The sequence below is a fragment of the Aquarana catesbeiana genome, linkage group LG02, assembly GCF_042186555.1.
Source record: "Aquarana catesbeiana isolate 2022-GZ linkage group LG02, ASM4218655v1, whole genome shotgun sequence".
NCBI lineage: Eukaryota > Metazoa > Chordata > Amphibia > Anura > Ranidae > Aquarana > Aquarana catesbeiana.
Window position 1 is genome coordinate 707,071,037 of NC_133325.1, and position 20,368 is coordinate 707,091,404.

The 20,368-nt window shown below is 43.5% G+C and overlaps 2 protein-coding genes across 3 annotated transcripts in view; one reads left to right on the forward strand and one right to left on the reverse strand.

Moving 5' to 3' along the window:
- CMSS1 (cms1 ribosomal small subunit homolog) overlaps nt 1–20,368 on the forward strand; it is a 507,566-nt gene that overhangs the window by 64,575 nt on the left and 422,623 nt on the right. The window lies entirely within an intron of this gene.
- The window catches only part of FILIP1L (filamin A interacting protein 1 like), a 440,288-nt gene that overhangs the window by 50,169 nt on the left and 369,751 nt on the right, over nt 1–20,368 (reverse strand). Inside the window, exon 1 of one of the 2 annotated variants that reach the window (XR_012241775.1) lies at nt 12,155–12,763. The exons of the other annotated variant lie outside the window; for it this stretch is intronic. The gene's annotated coding sequence lies outside the window, so the exon portion shown is untranslated. Of the gene's footprint in view, nt 1–12,154; nt 12,764–20,368 lie in introns of those variants that run through there. 2 annotated transcript variants of the gene reach the window in all.

A 20,368-nucleotide genomic window follows, 5' to 3' on the forward strand; every position in this document is an offset into this window, starting at 1 on the left:
CGAATATCGTAATGTTGTCGGAGGAAGAATCGTACGATTTTCGGATCGTGTGTACACTACTTTCGAGAGCCGATCCCCACAGTTTATCCGATGTTATTCGATCGGACAAGCACGAAAATTTTCCTTGTACGATACCAGATCGTACGATTAGTTGTCGTCCGAAAATACAATACGAATACATTACAACACATGACATCACTTTTTTTTTTTTTTTCTGTCGTACGAAAATTTTCTTGACTTTATTTACTTATTCAAATTTCTACCTACGACTATTAAGCGAAGAAGGTCATACGATCTGTTGTACGAAATTCAGATCGTGTGTACGGGCCATTAGTGAATGTGATCTGTAGTGTCATCAAGGACAGATACTCAAATGTTATTCATTAGAACACTTTAAAGTGCAAAGAGATGCAAACATTCACTCATCAGGATTAAACAATGCAGCACAATCCCATTTGTGTGCACTGCAGTGAACTGATCGATCTTGTTGCCCGGTAGGGGGCATTGAATAAATTCTGCATGCTACATTTACAGGTGGACTTCTTCTCTCTGTAACATCTAGAAAAGCATCTTCCTGGAAATTATGTGAAAATAAAAACGCCTGTAAAATATGCTTGCAAAATACTTTTAAAACGCTCGTCTAAGGTAACGCTTGGAATGCTTGTGAATGCTCAGGAAGGCTCGCACATTCACGCAGTTTATCACCAGTCTTTTTCAGGCTCTGCTGGTGTTAGATTTTGTGTTTATACAGTGGGAAGTCTGTCTGTTACTGCCAGGTCGGAAGACTTGAGTCACTCCTCGCTCTGGTCTATCATGGGATGAGTCCAACTCCGAGCCTCTTCTGAAAAGTCTTCTTACATTTAAAGGACCAGATTACTAACTAGTTAAATAACTTATTGTAATGCATGGAAATGTGTGAAAGATAATCAGGAATGAAGGGAGTGATATTTCCCACCACACGGCTACATTTCTTCCCAGTAGTCTCATAGAGGAATCCGTAGAACGATGAGTACATCGCTTTCATATGAAATGACACTTTTGTGTTTGCAGATTCTTAGAGGCTAAAAGTCATCCTTTAAATGGTTGCCGTGGCACTTTGTGGTGCCTATCTGTCAGAAAAACAAGAAAAAAACTCTTGGGCATGCAGTAGTTAAAGTAGAACTAAACCTTTACTAACAAAATTGTGATTGTGAATTTTTTTTTTTTGCAGAAGAGATATTCTGTGGGTTGGATTTACTCAGGGCATTTTTTCAGTGGGAACGCAGGGGAACGCAGTTCCGGCACATCAGCACTGAATGTATGTAATGGCAAGGGGTGCTGGATTGTGTTAGTGTCTATTGATGCTGGCTGCTGGGGGATCTATTGTTACTGGAGGTGCTATTTTTTTGCAGGGGCTTATTGTTGCTGGGGAGGTCTATTGTTGCTGCTGGGGGACCTATTGTGTCTGGAAGCAATCTATTTTTACAGGGGGAGGTCTGTTGTTGCTGGCGGAGATCTATTGTTGCTGGGGGGGATTTATTGTTGAGGGAGCAGTCTACTGTAGCTGGCTGCTGGAGGGTCTATTGATGCTGCCTGTGGGGGGGGGGATCTGTTGTTGCTGCCGGGGTTCTATTGTTGCTGGAGGGGGGTATTTCTTGCAGATGCTCCATTGTTGCTGGGGGGGGGGGGGGGGGGGAGAAGGGGTCTATTGGTGGCTGCAGGGGATCTTTTTTACTGCTTTTCTTGTTATTAACAAATTCCATACAAATTACTTAGTACCATAAATGTTACTTGGTTCTGTATTTTCTAAAAGGGACAGTATTGGGAGGTGAAAGGGGGTGGAATCAAGTAATGGTGCCCGGAGGTGGGTAGGAGCAGAGACAAGGGCTAACTCCGAAAGATGGGGTTCCTGCACCTATTCTCTGAGAACAAAAGCCCTGAATTTAGTAAATCTACCCCTATGTCTCTTCTGCAGGAAAACAAACTTACCTGCCCATTCACAATGTTCTTCTGAATGTCCACTGAGCTGTGCATGTGCAGTTCAGCATAAAATCTTGGCGCAGCGCCAGTGCCCCACAAAGAGCAGCTCTCCCGTGCAAGAGTGGAAGTCGCGCCATCCCCACCAGCCAATCAAGAGGCCGAGAACCCAGCACCCAGAAGAAACCTGGGAAGAGGTGGTCGATGAGAGATCCAACTTTTGCATCATTGGAACGGAGGTGAGTATTTTGTGGCCTTTAGGCTTCATGGACACTTGAACTACTATGATCGCCGGCCGTGGGAAAACGCAAAACGTGGCAAAATCACTCCACGATTTTACTGCAATTCTGCGGCCGGCAGTCAAAACTTTCCTATCCTGAAATTCTTCTGCGTTCAGGGGAGGGAGGTTGAACTTCCTCTAACCTCAGCAGCTCCTAAAGGATCCTAAAAACAACCTATGTGTACATGGACACACAAGCTTTTATAGAGTTTAGGAGCTTTGGCTAAAAAAACACCAAAAGCACCCAAATTCAACTTTAGTTCCACTTTAAAGCCTAAGTTTTCCGTTACATTTTTAAAATCAGGACAGGGGAGAATACTTACATTCAATAAAATGTCCCTTGGGTTGGGGGCTGCTGTCCTAGTTGGAATCTTTTGTCCTCTGCCCCCCCCCTCCCCGCAGCAGTTATCCTCCAGTGCTGTGGGGGTTAATACCAGCACTGAACCTGCAATGAAAAGCATATCTAAACCGCAAAACAAAAATGTTTTATATATTGCAGCATACTAGATGTGGTGGCTGCATTACTTTTCTTTTTTTTAAGACTTTTTTTGCTTTCTTTTTAGCTTGTGATCCAGCCAGTATCACACTTCCTGTCTTAGGGCGGCAACAATCACTCCACTGAATCTACGGCTCCACCCTTGGACAGCAGCATTGTTAGTTAGTGGAGAGGGTAGTGGTTGATAGATTAGTAGATGGATTTTACATAAGTGACTAACAAATTAAAGTCCAACTACAATTAAGACTTTTAAGTAGTTGGGGTCCATGCACACTGGGCTTAAAAATGTTGCTTCTACAGGAGTTTTGCGTTTTGCCTGTAGAAGCAGCTCAGTGTTATCCTATGTGTCCATGCACATTAGGACAATTACAGACATATTTAAGCTCAACGTTTAGAGGCAGAAAAAAAACCCTTCTCGATTGTGTTTTTGAGAGAAGTTTTCTGGCAGAAAAAAATTATAAACGTGTGTACAAAACCTTTTTTTTGGGATAAAGGTTTTATTTATATAGAGATATATATATGTATAGATATATGTATAGATATATATATTATATATATATATATATATATATATATATATATATATATATATATATATCTCTGATCATTGTAAGCACCCCTCTCAGTGTTAACTGGGTTGTCTCCTCCCTCTATCTGCCACTTTTTCCAGATAGCTTGGTCTGTTAAAGTGGTAGTAAAGTCATACCCCTTAATAGAAAAGGCTGGTCCCTCGGCCCCGCATACTATTACATTATGACAGACTTGCCTGCAAACTGAGCCCTCCAGCGCAGCGCTGTCACGGCTCCCCCGGCGGCTCCATCTTCGCCCGATGTTCCTTCTGGGTTTTGCATCTTCGACCACTTGATTGGCCAGGTTGCGGTGACGTCCTTCCCACGCATGCCCAATGAAGTCGCATCACCACGACACACAGACCACTAGGGTCTCTTCTGTTATAAAAACCCTGCCTGTCAGTGGAATTTAGGTATAATGACTTTACTACAATTATAAAGTAAGTTTGAATATATCTTCACTTACTGGCAGGATCAACAAGTATTGTTACAGTGGGGACTCAAAAAAAAAGTAAAGACTGCTGTGTTATTGCTAGTGACAGACTGCATCATAAATGTCATTTTTGATTTTGCCCATAGTTCCACTTTAAGTTCAGGCCCCTGTCCTACATCGGGTAAATCAGCATTTCACACGGACATTTGTCCACTGTAAGTGGCTGTTGGGGCAGCACAGTGGTTTAGTAGTTAGCACTTATGCCCTGTAGCAATGGGGTATTTGACATGTTTTACACCTCATTCACACTTGTGCGACTTGTCATGAGACTTTGGACATTAAAGTCACATGACAAGTTGTTCCCCATGTTTTCCGATGATAACCATTCATATATGTGCAACTTAAAGTTGCAGTGACTTCAAAGTAGTTCCTGCACTACTTTGGTCTGACTTTCATGCACCTTGAGGGCCATAAACTTCAATGTTAACCCTCAAAAGTTGCATGAAAATTGTCCTTGAATGTTTTACATGCAACAGTGGGTCCCACTTTGCAGAGGAACAACAAGTCACATCCAAGGGACTCTGGAGTCATACTAGTGTGAATGGAGCCTTAATGACGCATGTTGTCAATGAATTTTTTAATTTGGAGTGGAAAGAGTTAACAGTCATTGACTTGGTAATACCTGCTGCCTATGGGACCAGAATACTATGTGCATGGATTGTGCACGCTCTTCCTGTGCTTGTGTGGTTTTCTCCGAGTGCTCCAAAGACATGCTGTAGGTTAATTTGGTTCCTGTCTAAATTGGCCCTAGTATGTGTGTACAAATTGGCTACGCACGTGTGTTATCACATTCTGCCAGTGGCGTTGCTATGGGGGTGCGGCCCGCACCCGGGTGACACCCAGCTCAGACTGGCACCGCGCCGCATTGAGAGGAGCGCCACGGCTCCCTCCTTCCCTTTCAGGATCTCCTCTCCTCTGCTCCATGCGATGTGCGGGGAGAGTGGGGGAGGAGGGAGTGAGGCAGAGACAGACTGGGTGCCCGTGGTCCGACCATCCCCACACACACACCTCCACATGTGGCCGCAATCAGATCTCTGTCCCCACTGGCTGCACTCACTGCCGCTTCCTCCTCGGCTCTGACGTGTACACAGGCCGGAAGGTAGAGCCGAGGATGAGGAGGGACACCGACACCATCCACGCTACAGCACCTGCCCTGAGGTATGCAACAGGAGTATTGCAGAGGAGGGGGACATAGTGGTACATTGTGGGGTAACAATTATGCTGCCAGGAGTGATTTTAGGGGGGGTTAGAGGATAAGTGCTAGGGTGTGCTCTTTGTTTTGGGTTAGAGAAGATGTGTACTAGAAGTAGGAGGGGGGCAGATTTGAAGTTTGACCCCCTCCCCCAGCGCAATTCCTTTTCCCTCCCAAAGCACCTCCTAGCCCATATCCTTTAACCCCCCCCAATCAAAGATCCCATCCCGGCTCCATCCACCCCCCCAATCCCATCCAGCTCCACCCACCCCCATACCCGCTCATCCACCCCCCCTGATCCTGATCCCATCCCCACTCCATCTATCCCCCCGATCCTATCCCCGCTCCATCCATCACCCCGATCCTATCCCCGCTCCATCCATCACCCCTGATCCTATCCCCGCTCCATCCATCCCCCCTAATCTTATCCCCCCTGATCCTTTTCCCGCTCCATCCACCCCCCCTGATGCTATCCCCGCTCTATCCCCCTGATCCTATTCCCGCTCCATCCATCCCCCCTGATCCTATTCCCGCTCCATCCATCCCCCGTGATCCTATTCCCGCTCCATCCATCCCCCCTGATCCTATTCCCACTCCATCCCCCCTGATTCTATCCCGCTCCATCTATCCCCCGATCCCATCCCAGCTCCATCCATCCCCTGATCCCATCCCGGATTTATCCATCCCCTGATCCCATCCCGGCTTTATCCATCCCCTGATCCCATCCCGGCTCCATCCATTCCCCTGATTTCATTCCAGCTCTATCCACCACCCCGATCCAATCCAGGCTCCATCCATCCCCCTAATCCCATCCCAGCTCCATCCATTGTGGTAGGTTAAGGGGGGAGAGCCACACCGATGCACTAGCCTGCTTAGTGGTGGGGGGTGACACCATGTATTACCACACCAGGTGAAACTTACCCTAGTGGCACCACTGCATGCCAGTCCAAAGCCCAAACAAATGGGAAGGTCTGGGAAAGATTTGCAACCTACCTCGTAAAAAAATTACCAACATTTTTTTATGGAAAAGGCTCTCAAGCCTATGAGACATGGTGCCCCGAAAGCTGGCCCATAGAACTGCATTGAGTCAGATACAACTGATGGTATACAACTTCTCCCAGACTGGATCTCGCTCACTTGTGTATCTTGGGGAAAGTGTCTGCCGGGTCTTGTATGGAGATCTTCCTTCACATGTGTCTGATTCATTTTCAATAAGCTTACCGGTGCTTTGAAGTGTATTTTGTTGTGTCAGTTGTCTTAGTGGATGACACATTAGTCACTGTCTAGTTAGGTACTGATACATGTCTGATACACGTCTGTCTGAGTGCTGCTTCCCTATTGCTGATGATGAAATCCACCCAAGAGACATTTCAGCAGAAGCTTTTCTCATGCTGCCATCTCTAATTATACATCGTATAGCGCTGTCCTTCATGGAGATTATTCTCTCAACAATACCTCCTAGGCACAGCCTATTAATCAGGCCCTCTTTATCTTCTCTTGGGCTACATTCACATTGCCATCCTGGATTTGGGTTACGTCCCAGTTTAGGTTCTCCTGTGTTTTTAAATGTACTCACCTTTATGTGCATTTAGGAACACTTAGATCTTACATGTGTGTAGTGGTGCGTTTTTTTTTGTAGCGTTAGGTGCATCGTCATGCATCACTGTGTTTCCTTTGTGTGTTGAGATACCTTCGGGGACACGTTTCTAATGTGTTTTTAAATTTAGAATTTCAATTGGATGAGGTTTAGCCCCGGTTCACACAGGGGCAGCCTGACCTGCAGCGCGACTCTGTAAGGCCCCTTTCACCAGATCGGACCGTTCAGGTCTGCCTGTCAGTTTTGCCGGCGAACCTGAACGGGCGCTCCATGTTAGTCTATGGAGCAACGGATGTCAGCGGAGACATGTCCGCTGACATCCGACCCCGTCCGATCCGCTAAAAGCAGACGGATGGCCCTACGTCCGGATTCGTCGCTGGCGGGTGAGATCTGACGAAAACGGACAAGCTGTCCGTTTTCATCCGATCCCTTTATAGGCAGCAGCGGCGCCTGACAAGCCCCTCCCTACTCAGTGAGCAGAGAGGGACCTGTCATCCGCCGCCTCAGCGGAGATTAACGGAGAGATCTCCCGCTGAGCCGGCGGACTGAGGCGGGCTCTGTGGAAATGAAGTCCGCCTCGTGTGAATGAGGCCTAAGGCAACCTGCACACGACTTCAGCGGCGGCTTGCAAAATTACTTCTGTATAGAAGTCAATGCAAGTCACCCTGAATTCGTCCCAAAGTAGTACAGGAACCTTTTTCTAAGTCAGAGTGGCTCCTATTAGAACGGTTCCATAGTACAGAACGGAATGCGATTTGTCAGGCGGCTAAGTCACCTGACAAGTCGCCCCTGTGTGAACCGGGGCTAACAGTGATTGACCAAGACTTGTTGGCCAACGCATCAAGGCGCATGTTATATGATTTTTGATGCGCTGCTATTGTTTTCAATCACACTATATAGTGCTGAGATGGGAACATGCTATTTTTATTATGGAGAAGCTGGACAGTGCAAATGGGCACTAATAAGCAGCTCCGTTCATTTAGACATGTTAAAAGTATCCAATCTGTCCCTTAACACACAGAATTCGATTTTTAACAGCTGAACTGAATGTACATAAACACAAGTAAATTCAAAGTGTGAATTATACCATTAAAAATATTCTACTCCCTTTTATGTGTTCAGAAATGTCCTGTAATCCCAGGTTTGTCAGTGGCAGTGTGAATGAGTCTTTATGGGGAGGGATGGTCAGATCTACATACAACTGTTCTCTTTCAGAGTTCTGTCCATCGGAACTTGTCTGTTTTCTTAAGAGTTGCGGCCATTTTTTACCCTTGACATAAATCACTGCGTTTTCTGCTGGGAGGATAATTTGTGCCTGTCCAGAGATTTGTTTAGTCTGTTCAAGAACAATGGTGTAGAGTGTTGTGGTCTGCTGACCTTTGGCCATTAGGTTCTGCATAGCATAATGGCCAGTAACCTGTAGCAGCTATCGCTACTTTCACACTGGGCCGCGCCGGGTAGGCGCTTTTCGGGCCGATAGCGGGGTGCTTTTAACCCCCCCGCTAATGGCCGAAAAAAGGGTTAAAACTGCCTTGTTGCAGCGCTTCGCAAGCGCTCCCCATGCATACCAATGGGCAGGGGCAGTAAATCTCCCCAAAGATGCTGCTTGCAGGACTTTTTGTAACGTCCCGCAAATTCACCGCCCCAGTGTGGAAGCAGTGTTTTCAGCAACAATTTTTATCGCTAAACGCCTGAAAACTGCCTTCAGTGTGAAAGTAGCCTTAGGCTGGGTTCACACTATTGCAAATTGGAAGTGGGTTTCTCCGCATCCAATTCGCATGTCAGGAGATTGTGACTGGCTCTCAATGGAGCTGGTTCACACAGCTCCAGGAAGGCTGCGGAGTGGATTGCACAGGAGTCCTGTGCATCTTCTGATCCATTTCAGGTCCAAATTTAGGCAAAAATTGGGACCAAAATTGGACCTGAAATGGTGAACAGGGACGCAGCGGACCTCTGCTGTGAGCTGCTCTGCACGGAGGTGTGAACCCAGCCTTCAAGTGTATCTAAAACCAAAAACAAAACTTGATAGTATTGCAATTTACTGGTCCTTAGATGTGGTGGCTGCATTTGTTTTTTTTTTTTCCCACTTTCTTTCCTTTATTTTAATCTGATAATCCTGCCAATAACTCACTTCCTGTCCTACAGGGACAACTGCACTGAGCAGCATAGCCGCTGTAGGACCGGGAATGTGTTAGGACTACGTACTTACCTCCCTTTCTTCTCCGTGCCAGGTGTTTTGTAGTTCTTAAAGATAGCAGGGAAGAATACTAACTGATAACTTCCTGTACTCTCTGCCTCTGGACTGCTATCAGCTCACAAGATTTCTGGCTAGATGAACAGCTACTTTGCACTTGTTTTACAGACATAATAAGACTCTTTCAATGGTTAGCAGCCCAGAAGGGAGCAAATTGGAGAAATTGATTGTTATATTGTACATACTCTTTGTGATTACAGTAAGTCTGGTTGCTATAGACTACAGCATTATGCACCACCTCACATACTGAGTAAGCCAGCGAACATTTGCATGTTCAGATGTTTCCTGTAATCTCAGGACAGATTCAATAACTGCATTCCAAACATTAATTTTCTGAAGAAGACACGTGCCTGAATGACAGCAATCTGAACGTTTCCTACAAAGGACACCAATGCTAATGTGACTTCAGAATGCTTCATATTACGTACTGTAAGTGCAATCCTATAGAACAACCATGCATAGGAAGATCTGTCAGGATCCACAAAGGATCGGAGAACTGCCCATTCTTATTATAAACCCCAGAGAAAAATTTAAAGCATTGACTCCAATGATTGTTCAATCTTTGCTTAAAGTACATGTAAACTCGAACAATAAGTTTCTCCTATTTGGCTCTCTTGATCTGTTACAATACAATCTGTATTGTATCTGCTCGACAAGTGCAATCCAACCAGACATCTTGTGAGCTGATAACTTGCTGTACTCTGTCTCTGGACTGTTATCAGACAGCATTGTTCCCTGCTATTTTTTTGTGGACTACAAAACACCTCCCCCTGTTATGGAGAAGGGAGGGAGTTGTTATATAGTCCTAACATAGGGGTTGATTTACTAAAACTGGTGCACTCAGAATCCGGTGCAGCTGTGCATGGTAGGCAATTGGCTTCTAACTACAGCTTGTTCAATTTATCTTTGACAATAAGCTGATTGGTTTCTAAGCAGAGCTGCCCCAGATTTTGTATGCTCCAGTTTTAGTAAATCAACCCCATACTGTTATGTAGTCCAAACACATTCCCTGTCTTAGGGTGACAACACTGCTCAGTACAGTTATCACTCTATGACAGGAGGTGTGTTAATGGCAAGAATACCAGGTTAAAATAAAGGAAACAAATGTAAAAAAAGAAAACTAATGCAGCCAACATATCTAAGGATGTTGCCATACACTGAATTTTTGCACTGAATTTACATTTCACATACACTTTTTAAAGATTTTTTTTTTTTTTTAGCGGTGCCTGATTGCTAGAAAGAGTAGCAAGCTTTGATTTGTCCCTGGAAATGTCCTCTAAAACTCACGAATCGTACCAGAAAATATTTTTTTGTTATATACACCAGATTTAACTGATGTAGGTTTTTGGGGTATGTATATACTGTGTGTGTATGTGTGTATATATATATATATATATATATATATATATATATTAGTGTGTGTATATATAATATATATATATTTTTTAAAGGACCAGAGTGGCACAATAAAAATGAAGAAAAATTCAGTCCGTAAACAGACAATTTTGTGATTTGTGTTGCCCACGAATAGCACTGATATACTAGGTAGGCATCAAATTGTCCCTAGAAATAATATTTTCTGATGTTGGCTGCTATACTGAACACACAGCGCAGAAAGTTGCAAAAGTTAATATTTTACAACCCCTCGGGTCACCTAGTTATCAGTGATGCTCCAATCAGTTGTAGGCGTTGCACGTTATATATACATCAGGCTATCCTAGCACTGATCCTCGCACAGCAGGACCGTCCCGTGTGAATATTACCAGTACAACATTTTTTCCCTGCCAATATTTGTTTTCCTAATGCGGTGCACATGGCATGTCCAGGAATCTGAACTTCTGAGAAATGCTGACCTTCCCTTCTATTTTACCAGCACAGTTAGACTTTTCGCCCTGACATGGTGAAAATTTTATCTGTGTTTAGCGAAAGAACGCTTAGGTTAAAAACATGTGACTGAAGAATGCTGCGGAATCCTTGGAGGATCATGCCTGTAACCTCTGAGGACCCCGGGGCCAGACTGCCTGCTGCTTTCCCCCCAGCAAGACCCTCCGTCTTCTCCATGCTATTTAACATACGTGTGCAAGAACACGGCACAGGACATTACCATATGTCAGATCTCAATCCCTGCCTTAAATCTGTTTTATGTTCTACGTCCCAGGTCTGCAAATGCGAGAAGAAGTAGAAGGAGAAGGTCGGATTTAGGGTGAGACCCTTTTTATTGGCCAACTAGAAAGATTGCAGTGCAAGCTTTGAAGCTTGCTGGCCACTTCTTCAAGGAGTATGAAAGGACAGTGCAAAATAATACGGGAAATTTAGTAAAAGTCAGAATCTGGTGCAGCTGTGCATGGTAGCCAATCGGCTTCTAACCTCAGCTTTTTCAATTAAGCTTTGGCAATAAAACCTGGAAGCTGATTGGTTTCTTTGCAGAAGTGAGCCTGGTTTTGCACTCTCCAGCTTTGCACTCTCCACTCATGGGTGATGCAAGACCATTGAGTACCACTGGACTGTTTGTATGTACCTGCCTTGAGTGCACCTGGGTAATCCTTACTCTTACCTGAGTGTGCTGCCCACCATTGGAATATTTATATATATATATATATATATATATTAGAAAGCGATACAGCTGTGAGCACCTTGACATACATGAGTGTCAGTGGGTGCTAAAAGAAGACATATACACCCTGTGTGGGCGGACTAGGTGCTTTCTTTGTATTACTGCAAATTTTTTTACATTTTTGTAATAAAATTATTGAACTCAAAAAAAAAAAAAGACATATACAGTGTAAAAAATAGATAATACAATATTATAATTATATATACATAGAGAGAGAGATCCAAATATCTATATACGTAAAGCACTGGGTGCTAAAATAAGGCAAAAAATAATAATAATAATAATAATAATAAAAAAATTATATATATAATGTGGTATGTGTGTGTGTGTGTATATGTATGTATATATATATATATATATATATATATATATATATATATTTATGTCTCATTTTGATGTAGACCATACTGTTCACTGCTGTTGTAGAGTACATTGGAGATTGTCCTGAAGTTCTGCTAAACTTCAGACGGAAAGTTTGTATCTTGCAGTTTGTATACTTCATTAAAATTTTTGTAACTTTCAGTAAATATAAAATAAAAAAACACACAATAATACATATGTGTGCATATGTGTACAATATTTTGACACAAACTGTTTTAAGTGCCTGTTTTTTTTTTTTCTATACCTATATGGTGCAAATAAGTATCTATGCAAATGATAAAATGTCTGGCTGCAGTGTCTGCCCCCCCTTGCAGGCTCTTACCTGGGGTCGTCCAGCTGTGGAGCGCGGTCGCAGCAGCTGCTGTCCCATGGAGGGACAATGTTCCTGGAGAGGCAGAGTTCTCCCAAGCATGAGATGTGAGCATTCCAGTAGAAACGGCAAACAATGAAAGATAGCCTGTGTGCTTGTCCCAAGCCTATAGAGCATTACGTCACTGGGCTGCCATATAAGGAGCTCTGCTGTACAGGCACGCTGCTGTCTGACTACAGCACTTTAAAGCTAGCCAGAACTTTGAACGTTTATTAATGTGTTCTGGCTCCAGCTGAAGTTCAAGACTGTGTGAAATATTTCATTTGTCTCCGCAGCTCAGGACAGAACAGGAATGCGCGGAAGGCTTGGATTACGGCGACTATAGCTTTGTTAGCGATAATAAAGTCATTCGGAGTGATTCGCTGTTTATGCCACTTTTTAGGAGGCATTAACAATGGGTCTCGTTTGTAAAAGCTGCCATTAGAAGAAATCAGATAGCAGCTGTATTTTTTTTTTTTTAGGTTGGCAAACAAAATTAAATGCTAACGCCAACCAAAACATATTTTTTTTTAAGTTTGCAGATAGGGTGGGGAAGGGTTAGAACATCAGTCACGGTTTTTTATCTGTGATCCCCATTAAAAAGATTTTCCCTTAGTTTCTGTTTTTGTGACTCTAGGTGAAGTAGTGAGGGGAATGGGGTCTCAAGGAGAGGACTCTAGGTCAAGTAGTGAGGGGAATGGGGTCTCAAGGATGGGAATCTAGGACAAGTAGTGAGGGGAATGGGATCTCCAGGACAGGACTCTAGGTCAAGTAGTGAGGGGAATGGGGTCTCAAGGACGGGAATCTAGGACAAGTAGTGAGGGGAATGGGATCTCCAGGACAGGACTCTAGGACAAGTAGTGAGTGGAGTGGAGTTTCAAGGACAGGACTCTAGGACAAGTAGTGAGGGGAATGGAGTTTCAAGGACAGGACTCTAGGACAAGTAGTGAGGGGAATGGGGTCTCAACGACAGGACTCTAGGACAAGTAGTGAGGGGAATGGGGTCTCAAGGATGGGTCTCTAGGACAAGTAGTGAGTGGAGTGGAGTTTCAAGGACAGGACTCTAGGACAAGTAGTGAGGGGAATGGAGTTTCAAGGACAGGACTCTAGGACAAGTAGTGAGGGGAATGGGGTCTCAAGGACTGGACTCTAGGACAAGTAGTGAGGGGAATGGGGTCTCCAGGATGGGACTCTAGGACAAGTAGTGAGGTCAATAGGGTCTCCAGGATGGGACTCTAGGACAAGTAGTGAGGGAAATGGGGTTTCCAGGACCGGACTCTAGGACAAGTAGTGAGGGGAATGGGGTCTCCAGGATGGGACTCAAGGCAAGTAGTGAGGGGAATGGGGTCTCCAGGGTAGAAAATCTCAAACAGAAATAAAAACTGAAAGCGGATCTTTCATGGAAGGTCTGCTTTCTTGAAAGCCCCCACCACAAACGGCTTGGACAAAAAAATACCTCGGCCCCCAGCCTCTAACACTTCTGGGAGGTACGGATGATGTCACCACATCTTCCTGCAGAGCTAGAAGCGTGAAATCCCATGAGAATGCACTCCAGCAATTTTGAGGCAGTGGTGAACACAGTGATATCACCAGTGCCTCCTGGAAGCATTGAAGGTTGGGGTCATGGTAAGCAATTTTTAAAATTTTTGGTATATGGTATCAACTGTATACAGTTATCAGAATGTAGAAATTACTTTTAGGGGAGCCCTCTGAATAGGGAGCTGAAATTTAAGATTTGACCAATAGTGCCTTTGCAGGACTGATCTACATCATGACATCATGGTGAATTACCACTTGCCTACTGGGCACTTTTACCCCCTTCCTTTCCAGTGCAATTTTCTGCTTTCAGCGCTGTTACACTCTGAATGACAATTGCGCAGTCATGCAACACTGTACCCCAATGACATTTTTATCATTTTTTTCACACAAATAGAGCTTTCTTTCATTGGTATTTAATCGGCACTGGGTTTTTTATTTCATGCTAAACAAATGAAAAAAAGCTGAAAATTTTGAAAAAAAACAAATATTTTTCATAGTTTGTTAAAAAATTTTGCAAACAGGTAAATTTTTCTCCTTCACTAATGTGCGCTGATGAGGCTGCACTGATGGACACTGTTGAGGCGGCACTGATAGGTGACACTGATGAGGCAGCACTGATAGGTGACACTGATGAGGCGGCACTGATGGTCACTAATAGGTGGCACTGAGAGGTGACACTGATGAGGAGGAACTGGTGGGCACTGATTGGCAGCACTGGTGGGCACCGTTGGGACTGCACTGATAATCAGTGACCTGATTATCAGTGCACATGTCCCTAACACAAGGTTGTGTTTACATACTGCGATCAGCTGTTATTGGCTGACAGCTGATCACATGGTAAAGGGCCACTTTGGCTGAGTCCGAAGGGGTGCTGTAGTAGTCTTTTGGCTATAGCATGGGCGGCAAGCAGTTATGCCACTTTCGTGGGGAGAAAAATACCAAATGGAAAAAAAAATAATATAGCGTATAAAATTGCGACACAAGTCATAGTCTAATTGAATGCTATTAAAAATCCCCTTTCTGTTACAATCTGCAGCGCTGTAATTTTCTGTAAAATGGAATGCAATATAAACAGAGGGTGTACAGAACTTCCCCAGAAATTTAATTTCCTGCTTGTGTGATTGGCTTACTCATTTTCCCAGAAGTCTGCACTAAGATGCAAGTCAGATTTTGGGCATCCCCTGCAATAAGAAATGTAATTTTTTGTGGGTTGAGTGGGTCCCAGGCTCTTTACTGCATAGCCGAGAATCCCTTTAATGCATGTCAGAGCCCCCCCCCCCCCCAAAAATAAATAAATAAATTGTATTTTCTGCAATACATGTTCTAACTTTTTTAAGGTAGAAAATACATTTCTAACCTTTTTGATCCATTTTCCAGTGTTCATCCTTTCAAACACATTGCAGGTACAGAAAATAACCATTGATGTGCCAACCAAAAATATAGTTACCCCTGTTTTCCTCTTTGCCCTGACAACACAGATTTGAATTCCTAAGCACATGTTGTCAGCCCTGCCTACTCGGATGTAGGCCAAGGAAGACAGACCTCCCCTGATCTCTCCTCCCCCTATCTCCATAACCCCTCCTTGTAGAGCACAGGAAGTCATGAACTCACAAGATTTCTGGCAAAGTGAACAGGTAGTTTTTGCACTTGTTGAGCAGATATAACAAAACACTTTCAATGAAATAATTGGCAGACCAAAGGGAGCAAATACCAGCTTTAAGGCTCAGTTTGCCTTTTCATATTTCAAATTTTGTCTTTCCCCGCACATGGTGAAATCAGCAAAATTCCATAAAACAAAGGGAAGATTGATAATGTTGAAAATCGACCTGATTACTATTTGTTTAGGTTCAACTAGAAATTATGCATGAAGCAATTAAGGAAACTTGCCTGCTATACCACTCTCTTCAAGACCCTATAACAAATGATTATATTTTGGTGTTTTGAGTGGGATTTCTGTTCGAAATGCAGTTTCTATTTTATTATATATAAAAATCTACATCACTTAAGAATAAATATTCTTAAAAAAAAAAAAAAATGTATGTACAGCGAGTGTTGGCAAACCCGTTGATCGCGGGTAGGTGACAGGTAGACCACAACCCTTCCTTGCTGACCCCCCAGACTTGGACAGGAGGGGCGTCGGGGGCGGCATTTACTTACCAATCATCTTTTCTCCTGCAGCTGCTGAAAGCTGCCTCTCCTCTTCTCTCCTCACAGACATTCAGCAGCTGGAGGAAGAAAGCGGATCGGTACCTGTAAATGTCGTCCCCGCTGCCCCTCCTGTCCTTGTTCCTCTTCTTTTGGTTGCCCGGCCCCCGTGTGCTCCTCTGGGCCCCTCTTCTCCCGCAGCTCTGCTGGCTTCTCTCCTCTCCCGCTGACTGCTGTAGGGGATGTTCCAGGATGCAGAGCAGGGAAGGGGCCAGTAAATATGTAATTTACCGGCCACAACGTTTTCTGAATGAACACAGTGGATGATCGGTACCGATCAGACCTTCTCTAGAACCCAACCTGCCTTCTAACGCTAACCCTAACTGTATACTTAACCTAACTTTAACAGCATTTAACCCCTTGTTTGCACATTTACTTTTTTATTGCCCAGAGCCTCTCTGCTGAAGATTATCTATGCTACACAAATAGATTTTTCTTTGATACTTTGCAATAATGATCAGTGGGATTGATTGAACCGGTTGATATGCAGAGGGCCAGACCACAACTGCCACTTGAACCCAGACTGCTACTTGCTTTCACTCTGAACACAACAAACGGATCATGACACTGCTTGGGCCCCACATACCCCCTCCCTGTCTGTACCTATTCTTTTGCCTAAATGTTTTTTTCTTCTATCTCTACTTTGAACGTTCCCCGCCATGCCCCCTTTTCTCTTACTCTCATCTACATACGGTTGTTATAGGGCCCAACCGTCCCCCATATAAATGCTACAGGGCTCAGATCCACCTTCAAACGACCCTCTTCTATAAAAGAAATGTATGTGGGCACAATTACAGAGATAATTTAAAGGGGGTACAGCTGACTCCAAAAAACATGAAGTCTATCAACTCACTAGGTGTTCTTGACATCTCTGTGGCATAAGACAATAGGCTTCACAGTGTTTGTAACATGTCCTCTTTAAAACTGAAGTTGAGCTGAAAAAAGTCACATGACTTACCTGTAAAAAAAAAAAAAAAAAACTTCCAGAGCTGTAATGGTTAACAGCTTCCGGTCTTCAGGTAGACCAGCAGTACAGATGGTCCGATGATTACCCCCCCCCCCCCCCCTTCCTCCTCCATTGAGAAAACTTCTTCCATTGCTTTCACTGCTTATAACATGATCTGTAATGGGGAGAGAATCCTGTGACTGATCGGACGCTCCCTCATTGATAGATTGTTATAGTCCCTGTAATCAGTGGAAGAAGGAAGGAGGGGACATGTCCCCATCGGACCATGTAGACTGCTGTTCTGTCTGAAGACCTGAAATTGTTAACCAATGCAGTGCTGGAAGTTCAGAGGGAGGAAGAGGACAGGCATTCCTGCAGTGAAGATTTCTGCAGACTCTAGCTTCCTACCCCACATAGGACAAAACATGACTAAAGTTGCAGGTTTTTTTTTTTTTTTAGCTAAACTTCAGCTTTAAAGGCTCCTTTTTCTTATAGAGGAGAAGCACTGCACTCGGAAGGATATGGATTTCATTCTGTGACTTTCTGTTTCTGTAGAGGGGGCTCCCAGGAGAATAGTATTTTATTTCCTGATGATGTAACTACACAACAATTCTTCAAGTGATGATGGGAAGGCCAGATGAAACCGATTTTCTCTTTTGTTCAACATTTTGGCTTTTTTTATTTTTATTTTTTTGCAGAATGCCGAAAGAGACCTGTACTAAAATTTTTGCACTTTTTCTGAGAAGTGTGTGCACCTCTGAGAACAGGGGACAATGAATGTAGTTGTTTTTATTTTTTAACTTTTACTTAAAATGTTTTGTTTAAAATGAAAGAACAGAATGGAATAGAGAAGCGTTGGTACACATATGGTAAACTTAACGGTGTACACATTGTAATCATTCTCGGAATTCTCATAACAAATCACAACTAAGAAAATAAAGAATGTGGAATGTCTACCGTATATACCACAGGACTGGGATTGGGAGATATAGTACTAGCCAATCAGGAACTCAGCACGTTCACTGTCAACACATGTATACAGCAGACAGGAAGAGCAAGCAGGGGATGATGTTGTCAGTGTTCTCCTCCTTTTTTGTCCAATCAGAAGGCAGGGGTGTGTTTTGACCAATGTTCTTGTTCGAGTATTTTTATAAGTCATGAAGAAAAATAGTGGTACAAATAAACATCGGTCCATACATGGACAAAAAGTGAGTAAGTAACACAACAGTAACCAAGATATTGAACACATGGGGGTTATGCATATTGACCATTGTTCTTGATCAAGTTATGCTGCTGCTGTAGTACAAATGGTTGATTTGGCTGTGCTGTCTGGCAGGGGTGCCTGGATCATAAAATGGGCTGTACAAATCCTTTGACATGTAAAACAGTTTGAATATATTTTATATGTGTATGTAGCTGCTTGTTCTGAGTTCAGCTTTCGGCCCCTTTCACACAGGCGAACTGTTTAGGTCTGCCTGTCAGTTTTTTAGGTGGACATGAACGGACGCTCCATACAGGTCTATGGAGGGACGGAAGTCAGGGGTGAAATGTCCACTGACATCCGACCCGCTCCGATCTGCTAAAGTGTGACGGATGGAAACCCTATTTTTCCATCCATCTGGCAGATCATATCGGATGAAAATGAACTCTGCGGTCCGTCTTCATCCGATCCCCCATAGAGGAGAGCGGCGCTCTAGCAGGTCGGTCCCTGCACAGCGTACAGAGACCAACCTGTCATCTGCCTGCTCAGCGGGGATCGACGGAGCGATCCCCCGCTGAGCAGAGCGGAGCCCGTACACGGACACGTCCATGTGAAAGGTAAATTAGTCTTGTCTATATTCCTATCACACACCTTCCTGGAAACCAGGCTTATCAGTAATGGGTGCTGAAGTGATTACCACCTGGATACCAGAAACACCAAGTCAATGTACATATTCACCAGCACACCAGCAATCTTCAGTTGTCCAAAGGTTTTTTTTGCAGATAGATCACATCACAAAGACAAGTGCAACATTTTGGAGCCATCCAGGACCCCTTCGTCAGGCATGTGATGACGAAGGAGGGCATCACATGCCTGCAGTTTTTAAAGGGCATGTGACTCAATAACTGCACCAAAAATGATTAGGGAGGGCTTTTTGAGGCGGTTCTCATTTAAATTTTCAATGGAGAGAAGCGTTTTTAGCGCGTTTTTTTTTTTTTTTTTTTTTAGCTCCCCAAAGATGCTGCAAGCAGGATTTTTTTTACACCGGAACGAAAGCGCACTGCCCCAGTGTGAAAACATTCATTGATTTGAAAGGGAAGCATTTTTCTTGAGCTTTTCAGGCACTTTTTTTTTCTTAAACACAAAAGAGCTTGAAAAACTCCTCAGTTTATGTATTTATCAAAAATGCATTCGCTATACTATGTAACTGTAATAGTGTGAATCCTGTTATACTTTTCTTAATGTCTTTATTTGTTATTTTATGTTCTGATAACGAAATTAAAAAAAATTGAATGTTAAAAAAAAAAAAGAAAAACTCCTCAGTTTTAAAGCAGCCTTAAAGTGATACCATTAATACCATTGATTGCCATTAATTGGCATGATTATGCCATAGTGTGGTGAGGAGAAGGATAGAGCAGTTGTCTTCAAAAACACCTTAAGAGTGGCATATTCCTTGGCGGACGTTTTATTTTTTTTTTCCAGTTTATCTGCTGCCTACAGGTGAAATTTGGTATTGCAGTGCAGTTATGTATAGGTGTTGCCCTTCTATGAGCCCTATTTTTGCTCAGGCCTCAGTCCAACATATTTTTGTTACTTCAGTGAGCTGCTAGAGGGAGTAGCCATCTGTTTTACAACATACAGGGGTCATAAATAGCCATAAGTGTTTAATTAAAATTTTTTTAATGGTGCATACCATTTATGACTGTTCAGGGTTTGGTACAGAAGAGGACCAAAAGGTGCACGTTTTTCCTATGAATTGATTGATTCTCAACATTATATGTACCAAAGTTATGCTAAGCTTAGTTTAAGGATTCTTACACATGGGTGTCTGAGCCCGTGCAGTCTAAATTCCGGTGTATTTTCCCTGTCTGGAAAGCCCAGCTCCTGCATAGAATCATCCATAAATATGAATGGCCGTACCTGGGTATTTACATTACATAGTGTACGGGAGAATGTCAAAAAAATAGACTGTTCAAATTTTTTGCATACATCTAAATGCTTCATGTGTGTTTACAAACGCATAGGTGTACTGCATACCCAAGTACAGCCGCACACCACCATTTTTTTGTACAATCGGATGTACACAGCACCTGGACTTTCCGCATGAGGTAAATTCACTGAACCTTACATTGCAGGGACTTGAATGCCCATGTACAAGAGCCCTAATACAGGCAGTTGCTCAACAAGCATTTTCTTTACATTGTGTCACATAATTGTTCTCCCAGCTCAGCATCACCGCAGATTGACATCACACTTTCTTTCTTTCTTTCTTTCTTTTGTCCTTAGGTCCCTCCTC